Consider the following 18,039-nt stretch of genomic DNA (forward strand, 5'->3'; position numbering starts at 1 on the left):
ACAGCTTTAAAATGTGAGCACATTCACCTAACAGCTTTAGAAGTAACCATGAGAAGTSTGCACTAAACCCCAGAAGCACCAAAGAACTGCCACCAAGTGAATGCATTTTTGTTGTTTTACTGGAAAAAAATGACTGCTTTAGCATTTTATTTAAGAAACCTATTACTTATGGTATTAGAGAATTTGACTTCATCACAGGACTACATTTCCTTATGGAAGCTTGCATGATAAAATAAAGATCTTTCCAAATAATAGTTCAGAAAAAATATCCCTTTAATCATTAACAAACCCCTCAGCTTTTCACATTCACATGACAACCAAGAAGTTCACAGGGGTGCTACACAGAGCTGTAGTCAGGTTTGATAGGAAAAACAATTAAAAATCTATCACGAAGCACTGTAAAGACACCTACTTCTCCCTCTCCCTAACAGGGTAAAAATAAAAGTTTGCAACCTTTGTTACAAAACTGTGAATATGGTCATTGCACTAAGCAAACACTGTTAATTTTTAACTGTGTTAGTTTTAGAAAATGTATCCTACATGATGAAGACTACATAGGGTCTGATTGCTTCTGGATGTGCATTTCCAAAAAGGAGAGATGGCCTCAGAATCCCTCCAGTGCTCAGCACCCTTCTCATTTCTTCCAGGATCCCACATTGCTCTCCTTTTCCTCCCCATATGACCACAGGAGCCAGGCAGCATCTCCTTTTGCAGGTTTTAATCTAATTGCATGTTGGGCAAAATCATCAGCACATGTGGCCACCAATTAACAAACAGGCAACTATTCTCAACACAGCTTTTCCTCTAGYGAGCAGGTCAAGTTCCGTTAGTGTACTCCCACTCCACCAAAGTTGATTGAAAACATCCAACAAGCTGATGGGTAAATCAGGACGAACTGAGCAGCAGAGTGAACTGAGAAGCCTTATTTACTTCAGTTATTATTTTTTACTTTACAGAGTAGCAAACCAGCTACCCAAAAATTTGCCCGACTTTTACAATATCAACCAGTTAGGAATTCCCACAGCAAGAGCTACCTCTCCAAGTTTAACTTTCCTTCAAGGACTCAGTACATTTAAATGCAGYATCTTAATATTGTATCTTCTTTAATTCAGATCCTTGTAGATGCTAATTACATTATGTTCTCATTATTACATAATAGTTACCACTCCATGCATCTACTTGGCACATAGGGGCACAGATGGCAGAGGGGTGCAGATCTCAAATCTGTATTAGAAGGATGCAAGGGGTAAACAAGGGCAGACAAGAAGACAAGGGAGTTCTCAAGCTATGCAAAGAGCAAGGAGAGGTGACTATAGTAGGTGGTTGTGGGACTTGTTCCGTGGCTGCATCAGAAGGAAGGCCAGATGAGTGGGATGCACACAAATGAGGCTTGCAATTTCTTTTTCTAGTTTGATTGCCTAGACTAAGGCCTTTTCCCCTCTATTTCGGAAAGGGAACGGTATCATCTTTTATATCAACATATGTTAAGACGCCAGGGTCTTAAARGACGAGCTTAATGCTTATAGGCAATTGACAGGAGTTCTTCAATCTGGATGCAGGAGAACACAATTTTACACTTGATATGACCAGTTTTATGCAGAATGTGATCTTTTGCTTCCACTGATCAAGTTTGTTTTTTTCTCCTAAACTTGAATCTTATGACTGAGGCTAAAAAGATAAATACACTTTATAGCAAATAGATGAAATCAAGAAGTGTAAGAACAGTGTGGGTGGAGGAAGAGATCTGTGCTCTTTAAGAAAAATTCAGCTTATACATTTACAATGAATGCTATGTTTTCTTGTGAAAACCACCTACATCATGTCACTGGAAACCACATTAACATTCTCATCACTGCTAAGCTATTAATCTATTTGTTCCCATTAAATAAATGACTAATTAGTTACTGATTCACTTCTTTTCCCCCCAGCTCTCTCACCTTTGATGTATTCCACCCTTTCTCTTCTTGCTATTAATTCTCTTCTCCTATGATCACCTTTTCCTTTTTCTTCCCCTTCCTCCAAAAACTTGTCCCAAAAACTGTTTTAAATACAAATGTCATTGGAGTTCACTGTGTTTGTGTATTTCCTTTCTAAAGCATGGCTCTGTTCTTCTGTTTAAGTTGCAAGCTCTTCTGGAAGTTGGACCTTCTGTGATTATATAGAGGAATAATACAAGGCAGCCTTTTATGTTTTTTTAACAGGATTTGAAGTATTGTTGTAACACTGATGACAATGCTGACAAAAATGACATGAAGAAAACACTAATAGGAATAATAACAGAAAAGCCCACATTCTTTCCTCTTACGATTGCATTCCACTTAAAATATAACATGAATTTGTTTCCCAAGAACTCCCTTAGCCATAACCCACAYTATTTCCTTCCTGAAGAGCTAGCTTTGATACACATGCTCCTTGTGGCAAGATACTGTATTCAAGAATCAGTCCAATGCACAGCACAACTTACACAGAGTACCCTCAGATCTTCTGCTCTCCCAAAACAGCCTGCATCCCTCAAATGCAGTCCCTTCTCACTAGTTAATCTGCATGCTTTCTTCGATATAAAATATAGATCAGCATGATTAGGCTTTTCATTTGAACATCAAGTCAAGAAAGCCATCTCCAGCAGCAATCCACAGTTCCAGATACACATGCTCTGCAGGAAGAGGGAAATTCTGGAACAYACATATATTGGTTACACACTGCAGTTTTCTTCCAGTTCCAACTTATGAGATTCTGCTTACCATTGCTCCCTCCTTTTCTAATGTCTGCCTCCTGTATTCAAGACCCCCAAAAGTCACAGGTCTTCCTCTACAATCTTATTGATTAAAAAACATTTACTATATTCCCTTGTATCTTCTGATGTACAAAGAACTGCACTGAGCAGCATCCACCATCTCCTGGAGGAACAGTGAGAAGTTGCTCTGCTCTGTTTCTTTGTAAAGCCTACAGTTTTCATTCTTACCATAGTCTTGTTTAATTTCTCTTCTCCTCTCACCCTGTCTTTTACCAGAGGAAAAGTAACAGTGACAGCAACCAAGAGCAGGCTACTTAGAGCCCTGCAGGAAAAGCAGGACAGAGGGATTTTCTCCAGTATGTTCACAATGCTTCTTGTGGCCCAAGCTGCAATGCAGTAAGCTTCCTTTCTTCAGGAGGCCTGTGAAATTATCCAGGGCAGCTTCTCTTACTTCATACAGAAACTCAATTTTATTTTCTTTTCAAAGACTTGATTTAACCACGTGATCTATTTGCAACAGGACTCTGAACATTTCCTCTCTCAGGTAAAGTAAATTAAATAGGTTGTCACCATTATTCCTTGCATGAACAGTCTTCCCGACACAAAGTTTTTCAAACTCTCATGTCTTTTGATTCAGTTATTGCCTTCCCATACCTTTTCTCATCTTTCACAATCACTTASCAGACAGATTTTATTCCCTTCAGGAGGTAAGTACCATTTACCTCCTCTCTCTGGGCTACTAGCATCTTGCAAACACCTGTTTTCTTCAAGTAATCTACCAAACCAGTAAGTTGTAGGCTTTGTTGTTCCTTAAAGTAGACACAATACCATATGAAAAGTATGATCATCTAAATAAATGTAACATATTCTTAATATTTTTTCACCCAGCAGGGAAAAAAAGGCTGATACAGAAAATGTCCCTCTAACCTTCGCTAATGAAATGAACTTACTTGCAAAAAAATCATTAGAAATGCATACCTCTATTCTTAATGCTTCGAAATTATTGCTTTATTTCTCTTCCTACAGGATGGGTTTGAGCACTGTGACAGTATATATATGGCATTGCTTAAAAACAATTAGAATCAATTAAATAAATTTAAAAAAAAAAAAGTTAGGTAACATTTTTGCTTTTGTACCTTAATCAGAAAAATACAGTTCTTGCAAAGCATCTGTTTTTCAGCAAGATCATCTTTTTACTTCTACATCTGGGCTGTTTACCAAGGCATAAGACAGTCACATGATTGACTTATGTTTCAATAAACTCAGATGTAAAATACATTTTGACTGTTCGTGAGAACATTGCTTACATGTTTTATCCTGGAAGAAACTGTTTGCTATGAGATTGTAATCCCAGAAGGAGCATCCTTAACATATAAAAGAAACTTTGAAAAAGTTTAGTCTACAAAACAAGTAAGATCAGTGTCATCAAGATCTACCCTTCCAGTGCTCACATAAGAAAACTTCCCAAATGTTAAAACCATAAATACATAAATGTTAATATGGCCCAAAATCTTTATTAGCCAGTATGCCATAGCCACACAAGACTTATAATTACAAAGCTACTTTGATTTTACMTATTATCATGCGCACATACATACTGCACAATACTTAAGTAAAAATGTTCATATGCTAAGATATGAACTAGTAATTAYGTAGCACCTTTGCTGTACTTAAACAGCTTTGTAAGATCTAAAAATTCCACAAATTTCAAAAATAGYTCCTGTGATGTCTTAACAACCTGTTCTACTTCCCATTGCAATGTGCCAACAAGGCTCAAAATCACTCCAGCGTGTCATTTCAGTGACTCCTTGGCCATGCTGGCAGATTTACCAAGTGTCTTCATGGAAATCTCAGTATCAATGATGACTAAYGAGATCAAAAACTAGGACGTTCCATCACCATTTCCTGTATTTTGCTTAGTCAGACTGAGCAACAAAAACTAAAAAATCAATCACCACTGATGACTGTGAAGGCATAACTTAAAATTAAGCAATACTATGTTAATACAGGCCCAACAAAACAGTGTAACATTCAGTACATTGCTCCAGAGTGAACAGCTAAGAGCAGAACTTCTGTCTTGTTCAAGACAGCTGATGTGCTTTGAAATTTTGGCAAGGCCGTGCATGCAATTAGAAATTTAGGATAATACTATCCAAACATAGATTTCTATAGGAATTGGTTTTTACATTTCTGTAGTAATTGGTTTTTTACATTTCATAATGGCTGTGTCTAGTCACTAAGTATTATACTAATTGTAACTACCAAAAAGCAGCAGTATCTCTTTAAATAGGKGAAATAACTAGTAATAAAAATTTAACTCATTCCTCCATTTGTGTTACTGAAAAAAAAGTGGGTCTGTAGCATTCAATTTTTTTTTCAGATTTTCTAGAATGTACAGAAAAGAACGATGCATATTGATACATATCACTATCTATTTACTGTGACCTGCTTCACGTAACAGTTAGAGCAGAAGAAACAGAACCTGGTTGAATAGTGAAAAAAAATTCTTGGGTATCACTGTGTAGATTTTTTTTAAGCCCTTATTTAATTGCATTATAGCCAGTAGTATAAATAACACTTAACTAGGCAATAACATATATTCCAATTAACTGGACTGTCTCAAAGGAAGAGATTTAAAGCAGAATACATTTAATGCCAAGGACTACTGTTTAATTGCAACAATAATTCCATGTAAGTGGAATGCCCTCAAGCAACCTAGTAGCAATTGGGCCCAYGATTACTGCAATGCACTGAAAAATTCTCCTCTCAATTCAGCTCAGTTTTTTGCCTTAACACCTTTGCCTACCCTCTGCTTTCTACACATACTGCAACTCCAATATGATTTACTATTGACTCCTACGCTGCTGCCTTGCAATTAAATAATTATGTAGGGCCCTCGTACTGAGAAACCATGTCTCCAACCACAGCATAGGCAGCACATCCTATAAAGGGATGGCCACAGTCCTTGGGCCTCCTAATGTAATTAATTCACATGTTGAAATTACTCCTCCAAGCAGCCAGGTGAGGCAGCTGTACCTAGCCATCAGATAGATCACATATCTGATGTGTTTTCTTTCAATGAAAACAACTTAATACCCAGAGTCCTTACAATATGTATACAAAGTTACCAAAAAAAAAAAAAAAAAAAAAAAAAAAAAAAAAANAAAAAAAAAAAAAAAAAAAAAAAAAAAAAAAAAAAAAAAAAAAAAAAAAAAAAAAAAAAAAAAAAAAAAAAAAAAAAAAAACAAAAAAAAAAACCTCTTACAAATCATGCTTATGAAAAGGAGGAAGGAAAGATTATACCCAGAGCAGAAAACAAGTTTCTACAAGCTTTAAGACGTGTTATATGCTTTGTGGCAACATATGCAACTCTTGCCCTCAAAGTACGTGTCATTACACATTCGCATCTTGTAACAACTTAAATTGGCTGAATGTTTCAATACCACTGCTGGAAACAAAAATCACTTAAGTGTCTATATTTGGACACTGAATTGACACTACCCAGTGTGCACAATTAAACTGTGCTTGAAATCATAAATATCTGAAGTCAGCTACAGTTTCATGTTGCTTCCTGGAATACACTGTCCTTAAAGAAGGGAATCTAAGCAGTTTTAAAGGAACTGGCGTATTTTGCTCTAGCTAAGAGTATGAAGCACATCTGCTCCATCAAGCTTCTGCAGCAGATGAATTCCTTAAAGGTGTAGACAGAAGCGGTACTGGTCGCACTTCACCCTGACCAGGAGAGCTTAGGATCGCTACCAGGCCACAACAAAGGAAACGCATGAATGGTCCAGAAGTGTTTATTCAAAACCCAGGGCTTCCAGGCTGCAGCCAAGAGGCATGGCACAAACTAGTGTGAGCAAGGGAAAAAAAATTTGGAGAATTCCAATGGGTATTTGCGCACCTTTTCTTAACCCTTCCAAAATGTGGGAATATTTAAGCCAGTTAAGGGGCTTCCTGTTAAATGACACTGCATGCCTTGTACACTCCTAAAAGATACCCAACAGCTCATGTTGAAATTGCATCATGGTCGTATGGAGGGAAAAAGTTTGGAGTGGCACTGCACCTCCATGAGAATGTTTGGCGCTTTTACCCAGACAGAGGATACACCTGCCTGCCTTGCTGCTCTGGGTGCAGAGTGACATCAGCTCGTTGTAAACATATATACAAAAATCTATCACTGGTCATTCATGGAAATAATGAATGAGCATAATTCATTCCATATATGCCCAGATAAAGTTTGAGGAGAGTCGAGTGCTTTGTTATATAGCAAGGTTGCACAATGGTTGACAATGTATAAATTGTAGCAGCGCACAGATTTACTGCAGTGCAATTGATAAGAAATACTCTGGAGATATTGCTTAATAGCTCAAAGGAAACATTTTACCAATGCATTTATTACAGAACTGTTTTTTTTTTTGCTGGCAAGCCCTTATGGGAGAGATCAGAGCCCTCAAGCCCATGTACAATTACACTCCAATTCACTGCAATTTTAGTGTCCTCAGAAACCACCCAGGGYAGGCTGAGCACTCCACATTTCTAAATCCCAAAAGAGTACTATCTTGACAGTTGTGCAAGGAACTTCTGACATTAAAAGTTATGCACATTAAAAAAAAAAAAAAGAAGTTTTTGCTATGAATGTCTGGTAAGTGATGTAATTGAGGGCTTAACAACTGTCAGAGTCTTCCAAACCCACTTGCCTTAAGCCCACTCCCTAGCTAGTGGTCAAAACGTGATTACTCTAGAAGGTGTCTAGAAACTTAATGTGAAAAACTGGCAGTTTTCTGGTCTTTTTTTTTCTAGATCTTGAAAGTGAAGCAGCATATTCTTTCAAGCCCCTTCATATCTTCTGGCATTCACAGTTGGCAAGCTGAGGCCTTACAGTCTCCTCCATGTTTACTCAAACACCGTGATGGTTTGAAATAAGGAAGCTTTTAACACACACATTTACGGGGCTCTAAGGAACAAGAAAGACACAGCAGTATTAACCATCACTTGGCTTCATCCCTGAGCTTTCAGATGTTTGAAAAAGTAATAACCAAAATGTATACAGACCATAAGGTACTGTAAACTGCCATCAGCTTCTCAGAATTTTAATCCTCAAAATTTGGAAGAATGATGGAAGACCTGCTAGGCAGCACCTTTTTTTTGTATGCTTGTAGGTGACAACATAGACCAAAGCAGAAATATTTTAAACCATTTGTTTTATGCACATTACAGAGTAAGTACATTGCCCACTCCAGTTCCAAAACACGTAGGAAGACAACAACTTTCTGAACAAAGCCCTCCTCTCCGTATTAAGGAAGAAAGATTGACCAGCATGTTTTCACATGGTAACTGCCTCTGGTATACTAATAAACTGTTAAAATGCCTGCTGAGAATCTGTTTTCCTGCCCTGTTATAATTTGGTGCACACCCCTAGTTGTGTCACCAACCTATCCCTCTAACCCCCAGGCATGTACTGAATCACAGAGTAGGGCTGACCAAACCCTCTAAGCAGTAGGTTCAGATAAAGAGCTGCTAAGATTTCCATAGTCTCCCTATGAGCCTCTATGAAGCCTGAGCTTGTCTTGCATCTGACCCCTGCAAATAGATATTTCAATGTTCTTATTTCTAAGTACCTGCATTCAGTTTCCTGGGCCTATCTCATTCCTGCACAGCCAGCAAAGATAATCCACTTGCGCCAGATTCCAGCAGTTTGAACTTCCAACAGTCCCAGGCCTCTGCAGACCCAGCACCTTCCATCTCATGTGTGACCTGCACAGCCTCCTGTGCTGCAGCTATAACTCAGTTGAGGCAGCAGCCTCAGGGTCTGCTGCTACAGCSAGAGTCCTGTGTCCCTCACCAGACCACTGAGTCTCCTTTGGCAGGACCAATGAGCGGACATTGTATTAACCAACAAGTCACACCTGCAACACTTGCAAAATGAAATTTAACTCCATCTGCCCAAAATGAAAATGTTCCTATTGAATATAACCTCAAACAAGGAAAGAAGCAGCAGCATGACTCCAGACAAGACTGCCTGTTAGCGTTATTATGATTTCCAGTTCTTGTAGCCGAGTTTTCTGCTACCACAAATAGAACCATTATCTACCAGTCCGGCAAATCTGTAGATAGATACAGATGACTTCCACTCAGACCTAGTAATTCTTCCTGAGAGACACAAAGGACAGAACTGAATGCAAACACTGTGGCTATTGTAGCAAAGCTGCTCCTGATATCTTGCTGCAGGTGATACTGGTAAATCTCTATCCACCAGAGAAAAATGCATTCTGGGAGCAGCAGCACTTTCCAAAACTAGACTACTCATGTCCTATGCCTTAGGCCAACATGTCATATACTGTCAGGACAGAAGTCGGCAAAAATGTGCTCAAACCAGCTTTTTGTTATTAACCTGATCTGCCATTTGAGAGTTTTCCAGAAAAGATACAACTTTATCTTTACAGAAGGTAAAATGTTCCTCAAAGTTGCACAGAATTTTGCTGTCTTGGAGTGCTCCAGTAAATCCCCAGCATAACAAATAAAACTGGAATCACTACACTAACCTCCCACTTTCAAACTAGGTATACACCATGCCTTTAAGACTGCAATCACTTACTAGAGTTTGCAAACTGTTTGGCTGTTCATATCATTATACAAAACTCTACGCTATATCTCCAAACCGCTTAGAGAGCAACTCTTAGACACCACAGAATTGAGCAAGCAATTTTCATATTAGTTTATTCATTTTTCTCTTCTAAATGCCTAAAGTGCAACTGGCTAGTTTTTTATGTTCAGGCATAGATTCGAAGACTGTAAGCAAGAGAAACAGGTTGTAGAAGCCAGGCATCCTACAGTGACAGAAGGAAATCATAATATTATCTGTCACTGTCTTGAAAACGGGATTTCTATTTTCTAATAGGGCATTGACAAATGTAAAAATAGTCATTTCATGAGCCCTTATAGAGCTCACTCTTCCCAAGCATCAGCTGGGAACAWATAACTGCTTGAATGCTGTCTTTTGGAAATAGGGGCAGAGAATAGACCCAATCTGAATTTGACAGCCACAAGAAAACCCAAAAGTCATTTTCTGCAACTCTAAGTTTTTCAGTTCTATCAGCATACTTACTGTATCAGCACACAAAGCTTCTCAAATTGGTCTGACAACATCCATTTTACTTGCTTCTGACTGACAGAATCAGGTGCAGCATACTCCAGAGGGAATGGATGCTTCTCTATTTCAAGGAGAGTTAATATATTAATATGCTATCAATGCCACTCAGCTTAGCAAAGGGGAAGATTAAACATCGTAGGTGGTCATCCAAAGTAACCAGCCATTTCTTTCTTCACCAGCCAACCCTTACTACTTACTGCAAGTCTAAAAATACTATCCTAGCACATTAAGTTCCTTAAGCAAAAAAAAAAAMCATCCATACACAGGCTCAGCTTCCTGCTAAGATCTACTTCATTTGAAAAAGGCAGTTTCCAAAGAAAAGATTATCCAGTTGCAAGATTGTAAATACATACATACATATAATGTATCTCAATGACAGCCTACAACCATCAAGACATACCAGGAATATCCAAACCTAGGCAGTTRCCCTCCACAGTGAGCAGTAGCAGTTACAGAAGGGCTGCTGGCTACAGAGATTAGAGATGGAGCTCCACAACAACACTGTTGAAATGTGTCAGTCATCAGTTTCCTGAATCACAACAGCTCTAACTAACAGTGTCACCTGGAAGCTCACAGACCACCCAGATGCCACAGCCTGTACAAGGCAGGGGAAATTGACCCAGAAGGTTGTGAGCCTATTTTAAAAAGTCAGTTCTGTTTAAGTAAAAAACTAAATCCTGGACAAATGGGTTGCAGGCATTTAGAAATAGCTATTGGCCTGTATCTGAATAACATATTCAACAAGAAAGAATCCATGCAGAYGCATTAAAGAAATGCTTTTGTGTCAAGGATTCAATCAGCAAAACTGAATAAATAAACCTGCAAATAGGTGTAGGAAACCAGCTAAGACTGTAAGAKCTGAACATTTTATCACTGGTTTTGAAGAACTAAGAAGAGAAGCTTTATGAACATTGGTATCAACCTGTATCCCATTCTATCAAAAGAATGGAAAAATATATTGGTGACGTTTCATCATATCCCAGTGAAAGTCTGCTAAAACAATAGTTAAAACCAGAGTAAGTTGTAGTGACTACCAAAGCAGTAAAACAGAACCATTTTAACAAACCCTGATACGCTGTCTGTACAGGTATCAAAATCATCTATATGCCTAACACTTTCTACTTTCGGATGATAGTTTTGAAAATGATAAATAATATTCTGTTGTATTTAGGAAAACAAAAGTAATCTCAAATGATAAAACAAATCTTCTACAGCTGCCTGTAACTAGAGATTCGATGCACAAGGGTAACTTTGTATTTGTTAACTCAGGCATCTGTTCATGATTTCACAAAATACACTCTAGCAGCCTACTACTTTCGCTTCTTCTAAGAGTACAGAATTGAAAACTGAAGGATGGAAATAAAGCTATTCTGCTACTACTCAATCATTTTTAAGATCTTAAGAGATGAGACTTTCAATGGTCACTTCTTCCAAGCTCAGGAATGCTCCATCCCTATGTGCAGGACATTAAGTGAACGTGGCAGGTCTGCATCAGCGGACAAGATGCTCCTGAGTGAAGGTGGCCAGAGGTCTGCATGAATGGACAAGACACTCCTGACAAAACTCAAAAAAAATTCCAAAGAGGCGGAAGCATGGACAGGTTACTCAGGAGAAATCAAAACACAGTCTGAGCATGCAAGGGTAGGAACGGAAAAGCTAAAACCCATTTGAGTTGAATCTGGTGAGGAACAAAGTACAAAAAGGAGAGTAAGAATGGCTCCTACAGGTGCATCATGAGTTAAAGGAAGTGAAGACAAGGTAAAGTGTGAGCCTGTGCTGAATGGGGCCAGCGAATCTGGTGACAAAGGACACAGAAGACTGATACTCCATGTCATCTTCAATGACAAGACTTGCCTTCAGGATTCCCAGGCCCTGAGATGTGATGTAAGGAAGACTTATCCTTAGTGAAATAGGATTAGGAATACAAACATTTAAAAAAACTTAAAAAAACAAACAAAAAAAAAAAAAAAAAAAAAAAAAAAAAAAAAAAAAAAAAAAAAAAAAAAAAAAAAAAAAAAAACAAAAAACCAAAAAACTCCCAATGAAAGGGCTTATTGGAGACTGACTTGTTCAACCCCCCTGCTCAGGCACTGTCACCCAGAGTCAGTTGCCCAGGACTATGTCCAGAGAGCTTTTAAATATCTTAAATAATAGAGACTCAGTCTCCAGACAGTGCTCAGTCACCTTCACAGTAAAAAAGTGTTTCCTGATGCTCAGAGAGAATGACCTCTGTTGCAGTTTGTGCCTATTACTTCTTGTCACTGGGCAGGGAACCCCCCAAAAAACCTGACTCTGCCTTCAGAAGGCACCCTCCCTTCAGGTAATCATACACAGTGAGAAGATCCTGCCGAGCCCTCTTTTCTCTAGGCTGAACAGTCTCAGCTCTCCCAGCCTTTCTTCATATGAGGAAGGTACCTTAATCATCTTAGTGGCCCTCCACTGGCCTCTCTTCAGTAACTCCATAACTCCACCTCCGGCACACTGGGGAGCTCAGAACTGGATGCTACACTCCAGATGTGGCCCCACCAGTGCCAAGTGAAAGGAAGCTGTTGAAGCAAGTAAACCTAGAAGCCATTCCCAAGCATATGAAGGTCAAAGTGATTGGAAATAATGAAAATAGAGTTATGAAGGGGAAATTGTGCCTGACCAACCCTGTAACCTTGATGGGAGAAGAGTGGATGATGTTCTCTACATTTGTAACGCTTTCAATAACATCTACCACCACAAACTCAGACAAGCTGATGAACTACCAACTAAATTAGTGGACAGTGAGGTGGACTGAAAACTGGCTGCACTGCTGAGTTCAAGAGGCTGTGGTGAATGGCACAAAGTTCAGCTGGAGGCCACTCACACCAGCATTCCCCAGGGATTAGTACTGGGACTAACACTGATTATCATCCTCACTGATGACTTGAGCAGTGGGACAAAGTAGACACAGAGTTACACAAACTATGTAATTGCAGACACTAAGACACTGTTCACTTGAATTACCTAGATGCAAACGTGTAAAAAGAGATCTTTCAGAAGTCCTTGYCAGAAAGATTTCAATACAGAAGTTATTACATGCAAAATCTCCTTCTCTCAGCTCTTGAAGATATTATGTGGCCACATCTATAAAGTGACATCAAATAACAATAACCAGGCACCTCCAACAATGGCCACAAAGACAACCCCCACAGGACCTGTCAAGGGCAGGAAACAGCATGGCCTTCATGATTGGTTGGCACCAACCCCTTCCCACAAAGTAACTCACATTCCCTTAACTTATCATGAGAATGGACACACCGGGCAACACCCAGAACACCAGTGAAGTTCTGGATCAACACCACAGATTCCATGGAGGTAGAAATCCACACATCACATCCTATTCCTGTTCTACTGAAACACTATTTGAAAACTTTGGGCACTAGTGCTATAAAGCATTAAAGACAAAGCAAGATTAACTAAAAATACAGGCAGCATTTGCAATGCAAGAGACTTAGTTTAATTGAGGTCATTCCATCACTATTTATCATATTCTAAAATATATACAAACATAAAACGCACAACCTACAAACTGGTCTGCATGCAAAAGGCTAGAATCCCACAGCTAATACAAGAGCTCCAGAGGAGGACTCCCCTCCTTTCAGTGCAGCTTATCACACTCTTAACAGAAAAAATCAAAAAGCAACTAAATAGAATTGATACAGTTTACAGTCCATCTTTAATTACAAAAGCATTTTTGGCCTACCTTAAAACACTAATGTTCAAACATTGTGGTAGGCACTTCCCAGGCCAGGTTAGCCAATTCCTTCAGAGATATTGGGAATATACCCAAGAATAAAATAAGCCAGGAACTAGATACTAATCATTAATCCCCCAGTACCTAACAGACTTTTAACATCAGGCTCAGAAAATCCTTCTGAAAAGTAAAAAGATACCTCTCAAGTTACAAGGGATATTATAGTTTGATTCCTAATAGGAGATTAGCAGCTCACATTCTCAGAAATATGTTTTTTCATTTATTTCTGCTTTATGTATTACCTGCATCTGGCCAACTTCAGAGCCTGTAAACACCTGCAGGCACCTGGAGATAAAACTGATCTCAAGCACAGTCATTCACATCTCTGCATGTTTCAGCCCAGGCTAGAAAACAGGTGGAATCCTCCCTGTAGTGACATGTCTGCTGCTTTGGCTTGGTCACAGAACCCAGAACTGAAATGAAAGAATACAGCTCTAATTCTTTCTTGTTTCAAAGAAAGAAAAAGGATTAGCAGACTACCTGAGCAGTATGGGAAGTGGTAAAGGACAGACAGGGATAGATGGTGCAACTGGAATAGTCATTTGTTAGAAGAGAATGCAGAAGAGATGCAAGCAAGAGGCAATGTAGGGCAGAGCAGCTAAAAACAGAAAAAGGGAGCAAAGAAGGTCAAAACAGAGGAAGGGCAAGACCAAAAATGCAAAGCAATGTCAAAATACACTTGGGCATGAACTCATCTCTGAATCACTACAAACACAAGCCTCTACAAAGTCTAGCTGCAAATACACAAGACTAACGCCAGATAACAATAATGGGGTATTTTTACGGAGCAATGAAGAACTCCTGCTGTACTTTTAATTTTGAGAGGTCCTTCCCCATGTTTTACGTAATAGCCTAAATTAAAAACATTATTAGATACCTAAAACCAAATCTGGGAAGCTGAAGTGTCTCTAATAAGTTATCTGGCGAAGGATAGCCAGAATCAAATCATCCCCTTCACTATAAAARGCTGTACCACCACAAATTTGCCAACATGAGCATCAGCCTAAAGTCTCCAGAAAACAGGAAAGACCAAACCACTGCTGTATACACTGCACACATCTACCCTGCAAAGAACAAACTTTGCTAATCCCATTTTAATGTAAGGTTAAGGAAAGAATGACGGTATACAAATACTACTGTGATTCTGGGAAGAAGCCAATCTACAGAATAATATCAAAAGACACTAATAAAATCAGCTAAATATTTATTTGATAGACTTACAAAAATCACCAACTACAGCAAATTTAGCTAATTGTTCGGAAKCAAATTCCAAAAGACATTTATTATCATAAGAATCAGAGAAAACATGTCTTGACAGTATTCTGACTTCAGATGCTTCAGATAGTACTAATATACTAAAAAAAGTAAGTACTGACATTTTGACATTTTCTTCCCCCCACCTAGTTGAACCTAGCTAGATACTAAACACAAGACTGCCTCATGAATTAAATATAAACCTCTGGTAAGAAATTATWAATTTGAAGGTAGCACAAAATGCTGAAGGGCAAAAAAAGTCCATATCCAGGAGAACAGCTCAAAAAAAAAGTACGTATTTCTTAATTCACTTTTATCAGCTAGCTAATTTAGAACTATTACATTATTTACCATAGGTTGTCCCTACATCCCTTCCCCTCCCATTAAAGCTTTCTTAAGCTGATGGAGTGCTTCCTGCTATCAACACCTCACTGATCATTCCATAGAATGCTTACTATCTAGGAAGCAAGCTCTTAATTCCCTCGTCTCTCTCTTGAACCAGATCCTCAGACAGCAATTTGACCAGAAAGAAAAAATACTTACTCTTTGAAGAAAAAAAGCTATTAAACTCTACCAACTTGCCAACCCACTTTTATAATTTTACTTCTTTGCTTGAATTTTGCTTCTCCTGAAGACTCCCACAAACTTTTTTCCTAATTCCTTTAGAGCAGAATTAATTAAAAACCACCCTTATGTAGTGTCTTCATCCGCATGTTCCTAAATAATGTTCTTAATTTAGAAAATAATAACCTCACTTTATAAAATGTAACTCCTAGTTGAGAATAAAGCAAGCCACTCTGACTTCAACCATCAGCATGGGCATACTTAACAGAACCACCCAGGCCTCCAAAGGCTTAAGCCACAGGCATCATGAGGTCTCATGCACCAAGCACTATGACAGYCCAGTAGAAAAGATACACATCCCCCAAGATCTCCAGTACCTTTAAAATGCCTCTTTTTTTTTTGTTCAGAGCAACCACTGACTGAAACAGTCACTTGCTGAGAACTACCCAATTTATCAGATTAACTATATAATAGSCACCACTACGGCGAAGTATTGCATAGATACAATACACATGTCTAACTAGATTTATAACAATGAAAACATCATGAAGATGTACAATTTTCCATGCAGAGAAGTATGATACAATTTATTTTTAATTTCTGTACCATACTGAAATCAGAAGTCTATTTCAAGGCACATCTGATGGCAGCAACAGATCAAGCCAGCTCTGGAAATAGGGATATACAGATTACAAATGATTTGGGGGGTTTGTGGTATTTCTTCAACCAACACCCTAAATCTATTTCTCAGCACATAATGCCAAGAATGTGTTTTCAACTGTACTGTAATATATACTTCAACCCCTGCTAAACATAACYGAAAACTTTATTAAGGCACAAGCCAGCATGCTTGAATCTCTACCATATTAAGTTACTTAATTGAGCAAAAATATCAGGAAGCCACCCCCACCTTTGAGCCCATCAAGCCTTTCCCTCCAACAACTTGTACACTGGCTTACTATTTTATACCAGGAACATGATAGTGGACATTCAGAATGCCACAGTTGTTTACTCACCTACAAAACTCTTATGTTTCACTTGACAGTTATGAGCTCACAACAACTGAAAGCAGAAGACACTGGAGAGACATTAAGCTAACATTGTAGCAATTTTCAGAGAACAAAGCTGTCACTTGAATCGACAGGTGCTTACATTACGTACTCTTAGAAGGGACAAAGAAAATCCACTTTCAATCTGATCTCAGGAGCAAGCTTAGGTTCCAAGGACAAGTCCATCTAGAAGAGCAGATGCCAAGCTTGGGGCAAGAGCAGCTTTGAAATGTGATGGACAATTTCCAAAAGGAAGACCTGAGCTTATCCAGATAGCTGAATGTAGGGTAAAAAACGGTATGCCAAATTCAAAATTTAAGAGTTTGCTAAGAACTAAATGCAAAGCACAGCTCCAGCTTAAGCAACTCTTAACCAAGTGTTGCTCGGTAAGGAAGAGGAGGAAGGGTTCATGGGACGGGCAGCTCCTGTAGCAATATGGGAAAGCTGAAACACCGAGGCTGTTTCAGGAGTAACACCTCTGCCGATGAGCAGTTTATGATTTATTCTAATTTTACACCCTGCCCACCATTTTTTCTTCCCTCCAAAGATTTAACCCCTTAACTAAGGCAGGCTGCAGACAGGGTGAGAAAGGAAAGAAACCAGAGCACTCTTCTCCAGCCAGGGGACTCTGAAGAGACGCCCCTGAGCCAGACCCCGGGARCTGGGGGCACGGGAGGCTCTCTGGGAAGCTGGAATAGGGACACATTTCAAACCGTGTTACATATTAAATAATAATAAAAAAAAAAGTAATTACATCATGGGGAAAGCAGTTTTAAGCCATTTGCTTGACTCTCGTTTCTATCAGCCTCTCGAGGGGGGATGGGGCAAGTGAAAACGCTAGTGCCGCCGCCTCGCTCACTTGAAACCCGCGCAGGCCGGGCTGGAACGAACCCGGCCCGCCCACGGCAGACCCGGGGGACGCACCGGCCCCTCCGGCCGTGCAGGGGGAGAGGCCAAGGCCAGCCGGGACAAAAGCTGAGACTCCCGGGGGAAGGAGGCCCGGACCGGCCCCGGTCCGGCCACGCGGGGGAAGGTGGGGGCGGCGAGGGGCGCCTCGGGAGGGGTGTCCGGAAAGAGCGGCGCCTCCCGCGGGGAAGGAGGAGGCAGAGCGGGGCGAGGCGAGGCCGCCCAGAGGGGTGAGGGGAAGGGCCCGTGCCGCGCCGGGGCAAGGGGCTGAGGCAGGGGAGGGGGTCCGGGCAGGCCCCGCCTTACCTCCCGCAAGCGGCCGCTCCTGCCTGGCCCAAGGGAGCGGCGCAGCCGAGCCCGTGCCGGACGCCGCTGCCCGCGGTGGGGAGGCGGTGGCTCCGCCCGGCCCCACCCCCTCTGCGCCCCCCGCCGCCATTGGCCGAGCTGCCGCCCGCCGGAAGGCCCCGCCCCTCCCGCGCCCATGGCGGCCAATCCCCAATCAGCACCCACTCGCCTTCACCGCCAGCCTCATAAAAGGGCATGGCAGCGCTCTCATTGGCTGCCATTCAGTCTCTGTGTGCCCGCCTTCAGGTCTCTA

The 18,039-nt window shown here is 40.3% G+C and overlaps 1 protein-coding gene across 2 annotated transcripts in view; it reads right to left on the reverse strand.

The window, feature by feature from the left end:
- SETD3 (SET domain containing 3, actin N3(tau)-histidine methyltransferase) overlaps positions 1-17,843 on the reverse strand; it is a 58,619-nt gene extending 40,776 nt beyond the window's left edge. Inside the window, exons 1-2 of one of the 2 annotated variants that reach the window (XM_057377624.1) lie at positions 17,748-17,783; positions 13,911-14,081 (exon numbers count right to left, since the gene is read on the reverse strand). The gene's annotated coding sequence lies outside the window, so the exon portion shown is untranslated. Of the gene's footprint in view, positions 1-13,910; positions 14,082-17,747 lie in introns of both variants that reach the window. The other variant, XM_057377625.1, reaches the window with a different exon arrangement.
- Between the last annotated feature and the right edge of the window lie 196 nt (positions 17,844-18,039).

Source organism: Malurus melanocephalus, unplaced genomic scaffold, assembly GCF_030028575.1.
Source record: "Malurus melanocephalus ecotype Western Australia unplaced genomic scaffold, MMel_1.1 scaffold_320, whole genome shotgun sequence".
NCBI classification, from domain to species: Eukaryota; Metazoa; Chordata; class Aves; order Passeriformes; family Maluridae; genus Malurus; species Malurus melanocephalus.